The sequence below is a fragment of the Sapajus apella genome, unplaced genomic scaffold (assembly GCF_009761245.1).
Source record: "Sapajus apella isolate SASKATOON/1434 unplaced genomic scaffold, GSC_monkey_1.0 scaffold62, whole genome shotgun sequence".
NCBI lineage: Eukaryota > Metazoa > Chordata > Mammalia > Primates > Cebidae > Sapajus > Sapajus apella.
The window spans coordinates 2,779,187-2,787,688 of record NW_022437002.1 but is presented as its reverse complement, the minus strand read 5'-3'; the positions used below and the strand labels follow the sequence as shown (position 1 = coordinate 2,787,688).

The following is an 8,502-nucleotide window of genomic DNA, read 5'->3' as shown; positions in this document are numbered from 1 at the left end:
AGCCCCTATACACTCACCTGTACCCACCCTCTCACCCTCACATCTACACCCACATACACACCCCTGCACTCACACCCCTACATGCCCTCACCCCTCGCTTCCACCCCCTCACACATCCACACGCCTGCACCCTCACACCACATACACATCGTATACATATCCTCACCCCCACACCCCCCCACAGATCTACACCCACACACCCATATGCACACATCGACACATATTTGCGTCCCCACACATCCCCCACACCCACACACACATCCACATACACAAGCACATATACATCAACACCCGCACATACCCACACACATTCACATCCACACACACCCACATACCCCCATCCCCTACCCTCTCACACCCCACACCCATATACTCCCCACACCCACACACACATCACACCCGCACACTCAAATTGACACGCACTCACATCTACACACACACACTCACACTCCCATCCCCCCACAAACACATCTACAAACACACCTATGCACACACCCCCATCCCCCGCACCCACCCCCCACACCCACATAAACACTCACACCCACACCCACTTACCTGGTTGTTCAGTCCAGAAACTCCTCCCATGGGCCATGCTGAGTGCGGGTGGTCATGACCCGATACCATTTCTGATCATGAATCACAGCCCTTGATGAAGCACCCTGATGTCTCCCACATCGGGCATGTGCTCCGCTCCCCGGGCCCAGGTCCTGCTCTGGACACTGGGGTGACCTCAGCAGGTCAGGCTCATCTCCAGTTCCCCCCAGTCTGGTGTAGGAGGGACAGATCCGCAAAAGGGCTGCCACCATAGAGAAAGCCTGGGGGACCTCTGGCTTGAGTTCCAGAGAAGGCCTCTTGGAGGGTGTCACCAAGTGGCCTGAAGGATGAGAAGGCAGCAGGAAGCAGAGTGGGAAGGGTGCTCTAGGCCTAGGCAGAAGGACATGCAAGGACTCTGTGGCATGGGGAACAGAAGCTGGGGCCAGCAGCTCGGTGTGGCTGCATGTGGGGAGGGGAGGGAGAGGAGGACAGCCAGCTGTTGGGGCCTGGGTCAGGAAGAACGTTTGCACACAGTAGGGCTGTTTGGCTGCAAGCTCACCTGGCTAAGTTCAGCCAAGAAGGGAATTTACAGGAAGGACATGGTTGCAACTAACAGAAGCCTTATGAGCCAACTTTATTATGAAAAACATAAAGGTGGTTCACGGTGTTTCTTGGCTCTCATATAAATAAAAAAATCCAGGGATTTTGGGCTTCAGGTATGGCAGGATCCAGGACTCCAATTCTTTAATAATGTCTCTTTCTCTTTCTTTCTCCATCCCTTATCTTTTTTCCCCTGGTATGGCAAAGTGGTTGAGGGCTTTCCTGAGAGTAAAGTTAATAAAGAGACCAGGGCTGTTTGAATTGGGATCTTTCACCACTACCAAAGAGACCTCATAGAGCCTTGAATGTCATGCCAAGGAACATGGACTAATCCTGAGACAGGCACTTTGAAGGATTTTGGGCCAAGGAGTTATGAGGCTTGGGTTTGAGGAAGGAAAAGCCCAAAGGCAGGGTCCCCTAAAAAGGCTTGGGGAAGTTGTCCTGTGGGGAGGCAGGGACGGGGATAAGTTTGAGTGGCATTGTCAACCTTCTGGTGGCATCAGCTTTTCTTGGAAATGGCAGGTTTCTTCATGGATATTACCTGCTCATTATCAGATCCACAAGCAATCGGTGCAGCGTGACTCGCAGAAATGGAAAGCGAGCTCCTGTTCACACTTGAGGCAGAGACCCAGAGACATCAAGTGATTTTCCTGAGGCCACACAGTGGTCAGAGATGAGACCAAGAGCCTTTCTTTTCTACTCCAAGTGGAGGCTGTTAGAGGAGCTGGGGCCCCAGTCTGTGTGAGCTGTTGCTTCTTGCAAAGACCCACAGGAAGAGGACCCGCTGAGAAGCCCCAGCAAGTGTGGATTGGGAGCAGAGGTCGTGGGAGGAGAGAAATTGGCCCAGCTTTGCATCCTATCACAAGGAGACTGAAGGGCTGTGGCTACGTGTGTCACAAGGACCAGGAGGCCCTGAACTGGCCGACATGACTCTCCCGTGCTTCCCGCCTTCGCCGACTTCCACCTCTGGCCCGGAGCCGAGGAACAGGCGGGGCTCTGTAGTGGGATTGTGTCCTGTGGCCAGGCAGCTGGGAGGGGGCCACCCGAGGGACAGGAAATAGCTGGATTTGGGGAAGTCGCATGGCCAGCCAAGCCAAGCGAGCCCACGACCGCCTGGGCAGCCCTCAGCGAGGCTGATCAATGCCCCGTTTCAGGCTCACACAGGGGTCCTTTGACAGGGCTGCGATGGTTTGGACCCACTGAGAGCGTCTGTTTGAGCTTCATGCTTGGAAGGGAGCCGGCCCCAGGATGGAGGGGGCCTGGGCAGGTGAGGGCAGCCTGGACTGGCTGTCTCTTGGAGGGAAAAAAGAGCTGGTAAAATTAAACCTGGGGTGCTAAGCGGGGCAACCTCAGGTTTTTCGGGGGCTGTGATGGTAGCAAGAAGGGTCCCTGCAATTGAGCGGGCCCTTCAGTGTGCTGGCTCCATGGACCTCCCTGCGGCCTCACGCGGCAGGTGCTGGGTGGGGCTCATTCCTGAGGTTCAGGGAGGGGACTGCATCTGCCCAGAGTCACGCGCCAGCCAAGGGGCAGAGCTGGGTTTGGACTTCAGTCCACCCAATTGGACCTGAGCTTGTCCCTCTGGACCTTTCTGGGTAACCTCGCCCTTGCTCTGGGTCTTTCCACCTCACAAGGCCCTCATTCAATCCCTCTGCCAGGCTGTGAGCCCTCTTGGGAGGGCTCGGAAATAAGGGGGAGGCCTCGGGGGCAGCAGGGAGATTGTGGCTGTTGCAGGCCCCGGGATGGTGGTGCCCAGCTCTGAGCAGAGGACATGGAACGGGGGATGGAAAAGGATGCACTGAGTTTGGTTGGTGCTGGATTCGTGCTACCTTAGGGGACGAACTCCTAGGTGCTTAGGAGGCAGCTGGGTCTGTAGGTCTGGAGTTCAGGAGAGCGAGGAGGCAGGGAGGGAGGGAAGTTGAGTTGTGAGTGCTACTTGCGGACATGTGGGTGGGATGACAGGTTTAGGCGGGTGTCACCCAGGTTCTCAGAGGTGTTAACCCATCAGCAGGATGTGCTGCTGTGCCATGACCACCCCGGACAGGTCCACAGATGAAAGCACACGCCTCCTCACCCTGAATGCCAGCTTGGTTGACCGTGCGTAGAGCCTGAGGCCAAGCACATGGGAGGTTTCATGAACCACATGTGGCACCTTGGATCACAGGGACTGTGGCCTGAACGGGGTCTGGGCAGGAGGAGGAGCCCAGCTGCACTGCAGGCTCCTGGGTGGGAGAATAAGGATGGCCACTTTTCGGATGAGGAACCTGCCCTGTGCCTGAGGCCACCCCACGTTCCTGTGTCTCTGCCTGAATTTTGGGAAGACCAGAGATTCACGTCCCATCTGATACTCTGGCAACGTCTCCAATTCGCTGTGAAGCCGTTTAAGGGTGAAGAAAAGCAGTTCCAGGTTAAAGGAAGTCAGGAGCAGGACCCACCTGGGGTTCTCCTTGGCTCTTCGGGTGGCAGCACAGCCCCTGCGGAGGGCTCAAGAAGCAGTCACTGTGTGTATCCACAGCCACAGGCCTTGCCCACTGCCTGCTAGGACGGGTTCTCAGGGAACCCGTGCTCACATTCCAGCCTGTCTGCTGGGTCTCCAGGGGGAAGCCACCCCAATTAGCCACCAAAAGCGCTCTGATGGTCTGTGGGCACGGTGGGGAGCTGCTGGCATGAGGGAGCCGCGGTTCTAAATGCATAAACAGCATCCTCCTGGGACACAATGTTGCTGCCATGTCAGTGGCCCAGATGGTAGAACAGGACACTCGCCTGCCACTTCCTCTGCTCCACGTACTGTGGGGACATGCCAGGCTGGAAAACAGCAGGGCCAAGGCCTGGGGATGTGGCCAGGTAGCCTGAGAAAAGGACTTGGGTGCAGGTAGCTTATTTGGGAAGTGATCCCAGGAAATACAGTGAGGGGGAGTGAGGTGGGGACAGGATAAAAGCTCATAAAATGTGCATTAATAAGCAGGTCACCTCTGTGGGCAACCAGGCTCACTCCTGCTGGGGACCTTCTGAGGAACAGTGAGGAGCAGGTCTCAGAGAACTGTCTGGTGGGGGATGGGGGCTTTGGGGTCTTCTGATCCCTCCAGGCTGCATGTTATCCCTGGGGATGGTAAAACCCCGGGCTACCTGGCCCCCTGCCCGAGTCCCTGGGAACTGCCTGCTGCAGCTGTGGGTGAGCTGAACCCATGGTGGGCTGAAGGGCCATGGGTCAGGGCATTAACTGGGCCAGCTTGAGTTCCCAGTGCTAAACCTGGGCCCACTCCTCCAAATGCTCATTTCTTCTTCCAGTGTGATTGACCGTAGGCGCATTCCTCATGGGAAGCTCTCAGGCACTCCTGGGGTGAGGGCTAAAACTCTGGCCCCGAGAAGGCCTGTAGCAGGGATGCAACTTGTATTTTTAACAACCAGGTGAGTAGCGTGGGTGGCCAGGTGTAGATGTCCTTTGAGTTTCCTTCAGAGCCTGAGCTTCAGGGTTTGACATTTCCCCACAAATAAAATGGGCCACCATGTATTGACGGCCCAAAGTCTGCTAGGGTGTTGGTGGGAGGGCTGGAGTCTATCTGGGAGGCTCTGAGGACTGGGGAGGAGTGACTCACTCTGTGCTAGAGAAGAGAGGGAGATGGCGGGAGACAAGGAGAGGGAGAGAAAGAGAAAGAGTGACAATGGCCTGGCAGGGGGAAGGAAGCTGGGTGGAGAGCTTTAAATGCCAGCTAAGTCTGAATTTCCATCTAGAGGTGATACCGGGCTAATAAAGGCTCCCCCTCCTCCCGTCCCAGGGAATGGTGACAGAGTGACAGAAACTGTCACAGTAACTAAATGCCCATATCCTGCCCCTGGGCATCCAGGTAGAGTCAGGTGATGTGTACTTGTCTGAGGCAGTTAAGAGAGATGCTTGCTGTCTCTTGTCCACATGGCCAGAGACAAGGACTTGGAAATGGTGGAGGCTGCTTTGGAGAGGGCCTATGTGGGGTCACCTGCCTGGCACTGGACGGTGCCATGAGAGAGAAGCAAACCCTGTATTAAGCCACGGTGATGTGGGGGCGTGTTTGTTATGGCAACGTAGCCTATCCTAGCCTGACTGATGTAAGAAGGTGTTGTAAAAACAATAAGCATTGGCTGGTCGTGATGGCTCGCACCAGTAATCCCAGCACTTTGGGAGGTCGAGGTGGGCGGATCACTTGAGCTCAGGAGTTCGAGACCAGCCTGGGCAACATGGTGAAACCCTGTCTCTACCAAAAATATAAAAAATCGGCTGGGCACGGTGGTGAACACCTGTGGACCCAGCTACTCAGGAGGCTGAGGTGGGAAGATCACCAGAAGCCAGGGGGTCAAGGCTGTAGTGAGCCATGATTGTGCCCCTGCACTCCAGCCTGGGTGACAGAGTGAGATCCCATCTTAAAAAAAAAAAAAGAAAAAACTAAAACAAAAAACCCAATAAACATTGATGTAGCATTCACTGCATCTCTTCCTTACAACTTTCCTGTGACATTAGCATTAGGGTTCTGGCGCTACAGACACGAAACACAGGCAGAAAAAGGAGGGATTTACCGGAAGTCACCACCGCTGGCCTGTGACAGACGGGGACTCAAGCCCAGCTCTCTCTGATTCTAAAGCTGTTCACATCACAAGATTCCTCAATGTCTGGTGTGCATGCCACTGGCAGAAAACAAGAAAATTTTCGGTGATATGCGTATGAAAAAGCTAAATTTAATTAGTTTTGAATTTATTTGAATTTTATATGGAACCAATCTCTATTGGAATAAACAAACAGTACATCAAACCAGTGATTTCATGGCTATTATTTCTTAGAAGGCAGATAAATTTTTGGTTTTTTTTTTTTGAGACGAAGTCTTGCTCTGTTGCCAGGCTGGAGTGCAGTGGCGCGATCTTGGCTCACTGTAACTTCTACCTCCTGGGTTCAAGTGATTCCCCTGCAGCAGCCTCCAGAGTAGCTGGGACTACAGGTGCGTGCCACCACACCTGGCTAATTTTTTTTATATTTTAGTAGAGACAGGGTTTCACCATCTTGGCCAGGCAAGTCTCGATCTCTTGACCTTGTGATCTGCCCGCCTCGGCCTCCCAAAGTGCTGGGATTACAGGTGTGAGCCACCGCGCCGGGCCCCAGAGAAATTTTTAAGAAGTGAGTTGGTTTGGAGTGACTTAAACAAAAAGATTAAATAAATACTACTAAAGGCGTGTGTGGATACAGCCAAACTGTGATGGTGGTGGGCGCAGAATGAAGGGGGCGGGCTGCCCCGGCTGACGCTGCATCTACGTTAGCTAGGTTATTGCGAGATAACCATGTTTGCTCTTTAGGGGAAGAGGTCCTGGGAGCACTGGAGAGGGAGTCCTGTGTGCTTTCCACTGAACCACACTGCCCGGAGGCCTCTCCGTGGATCACAAACTCTCTCTCACATTAAACACTAACGGCTTTAAGTTTCTGGACGCCCGAGGGGTGTGAAAACAGGGCGAGGGAACAGCAAAGCCCTTCACAGCTGCCTGTCCGGCTTGCGAGCAACCTCGTAGAAGTCCCGCTCATGTATTTTTTTCTTCTGGCTCATACCAGACACACTGTTCTCAATTTTGAGTCTTGGGGAAAAATGTTTCACATTTTAAAAACACAAATATTGATTTTCTTTCCTTAATGTATACGTTGCGCCTCCAGGTCTCCTCTCCGCCGCCACCCCCGGGCCTTGCCCTGCTATAGAACGCCAAAGCTGCCCTTTTTTTTTTTTTGGTGGTTGGGGGACCCATCTCTGTTCCTGAAAACTTACCTGTAGTGTATTTCTGCAGCTCTGCTAATGAGCAGAGAAGCGACACAGAGAAGGCGTCTGTGTTCCTCCGAGGAGCCCACAGAACTGCCATTGAGAGGTGGAGCTGAAAGGGCTGTTTCACGGGCCAGCTGCTGTCCAGCTAATGGAGCCTTGTGCCCTGAGCCCCGGACACAGCCCCGGGCATCAGGGTGGTGGGGGGCGGGGGGTACAGTTGGCCAGGAGACCCCAGCTCACATTCTCCTCGTTCACCTCCAGCATGCCACAAGGACAGCACTGTGCCTCTCTCACCGCTGGTCACCATTGATGGCCCTTCTGTGACCCTGGTGGTTTACAGGGAAGTGGAACTGGTTCGTAGTTAGTTTTTTTCATTCATTCCTTCATTTGCTCACCAGATATCCTGTGCCAGGCACCACGCTGGGTCCCGGGGATTCAGTGACTGAGACAGGGAAGCCCCCTGCTCGGAGGGAGCGCACGTCCTCTGGGGGAGACGGGGAGACAGGTCACACCTTTACGACACCATTTTTGGAAGGGAGAGGCACCGCCATTGCTGCATCCGCCGTGCAGCATCTCTGGAGGAGAATTAGACTTCAAAGTTGTAGGGGACAAAGGAATCAGCAGCTTCAAGTGGTTTTTGGAATTGGGGAGGGCTGTGAATTAGGCACACATGAAATGTACAAGGAAAAAAGTCAGAAGGAAATGCTCTTAACCCCTTCCTTCTCTGACACTGGTGCAGAGGGGAATGAGGCCTGAGCTTCAGGCTTGGCTCTGCCTCTACACTAGCTGGATGGCTTCGGGTAAGTCAGTGAACCTCTCTGGGCCTCAGTTTCTCCATCTGACATGGGCCAACAGACTCAGATCTGCTGACCTCACAGGTTTATTGGGAAAGCAAAGGAGATAGAGCACTAGTGTGAGTAACTGTGCCATGTCAAGGGTGGAAGGCATCGTTGTCATTAGTGCTGAGGAGTGTGGTAGCCGCGAGTCGGGTCTGCTGTGCCTGGCAATCACTTTTTGTCTGTACATTTCCTTTGACTGAGGTAGAATTTACACCGAGTGAAGTGCATAGGTCCAAAGTCTTAGGATTCTGCCCCCGGAGCCGTGACAATCCTTCAACCCATCTCCCCTTCTGTCCTCCTATTGCCCCTCACATGGTCCCAGTGAGGCAGGCAGACCAAGAGCTACCATTCCCACTGCACCACAGCAAGCTGAGGCTCAGAGAGGTTAAGTCACCAGCTCCAGGTCACACAGCCAGTTAGGAGCAGAAGTGGCTTCGAACCTGGATCTCTCAGGTAGCCAAGCCCATGCTCTTTCTGCTCTATCTTATGAACTACTGGACCCTAATGGAATGAAAGGGGTCGTTCCTGGTTATGCCTCTTTATTTAAAAGGTTTATCTTGGCCTTCTCTGCACTGGGCCTGATGCAGAGATGAATCCACTGGTTCACAGGTGAGGTGGGCCAAGCAGGGATGCACACGGGGAGGAGGTGCGCATGGAGAACGCACCTCCATCAGGCTACACCGAGACAGCGGCGTGGCTGAGAGCACGGGCCTGGAGCTCTGTACTGGCAATAACACTTCTTAGCTGTGTGACTTCAGACAAGT

At 53.9% G+C, this 8,502-nt stretch overlaps 1 long non-coding RNA gene across 1 annotated transcript; it reads left to right on the top strand.

Annotated features, from left to right (window-relative positions):
• Window positions 1-509: 509 nt before the first annotated feature.
• LOC116529149 lies at window positions 510-5,911 on the top strand. Its single transcript, XR_004259407.1, has 2 exons — window positions 510-4,539; window positions 5,624-5,911. It is a non-coding gene; the product is annotated as an uncharacterized LOC116529149 (long non-coding RNA).
• Window positions 5,912-8,502: the final 2,591 nt, after the last annotated feature.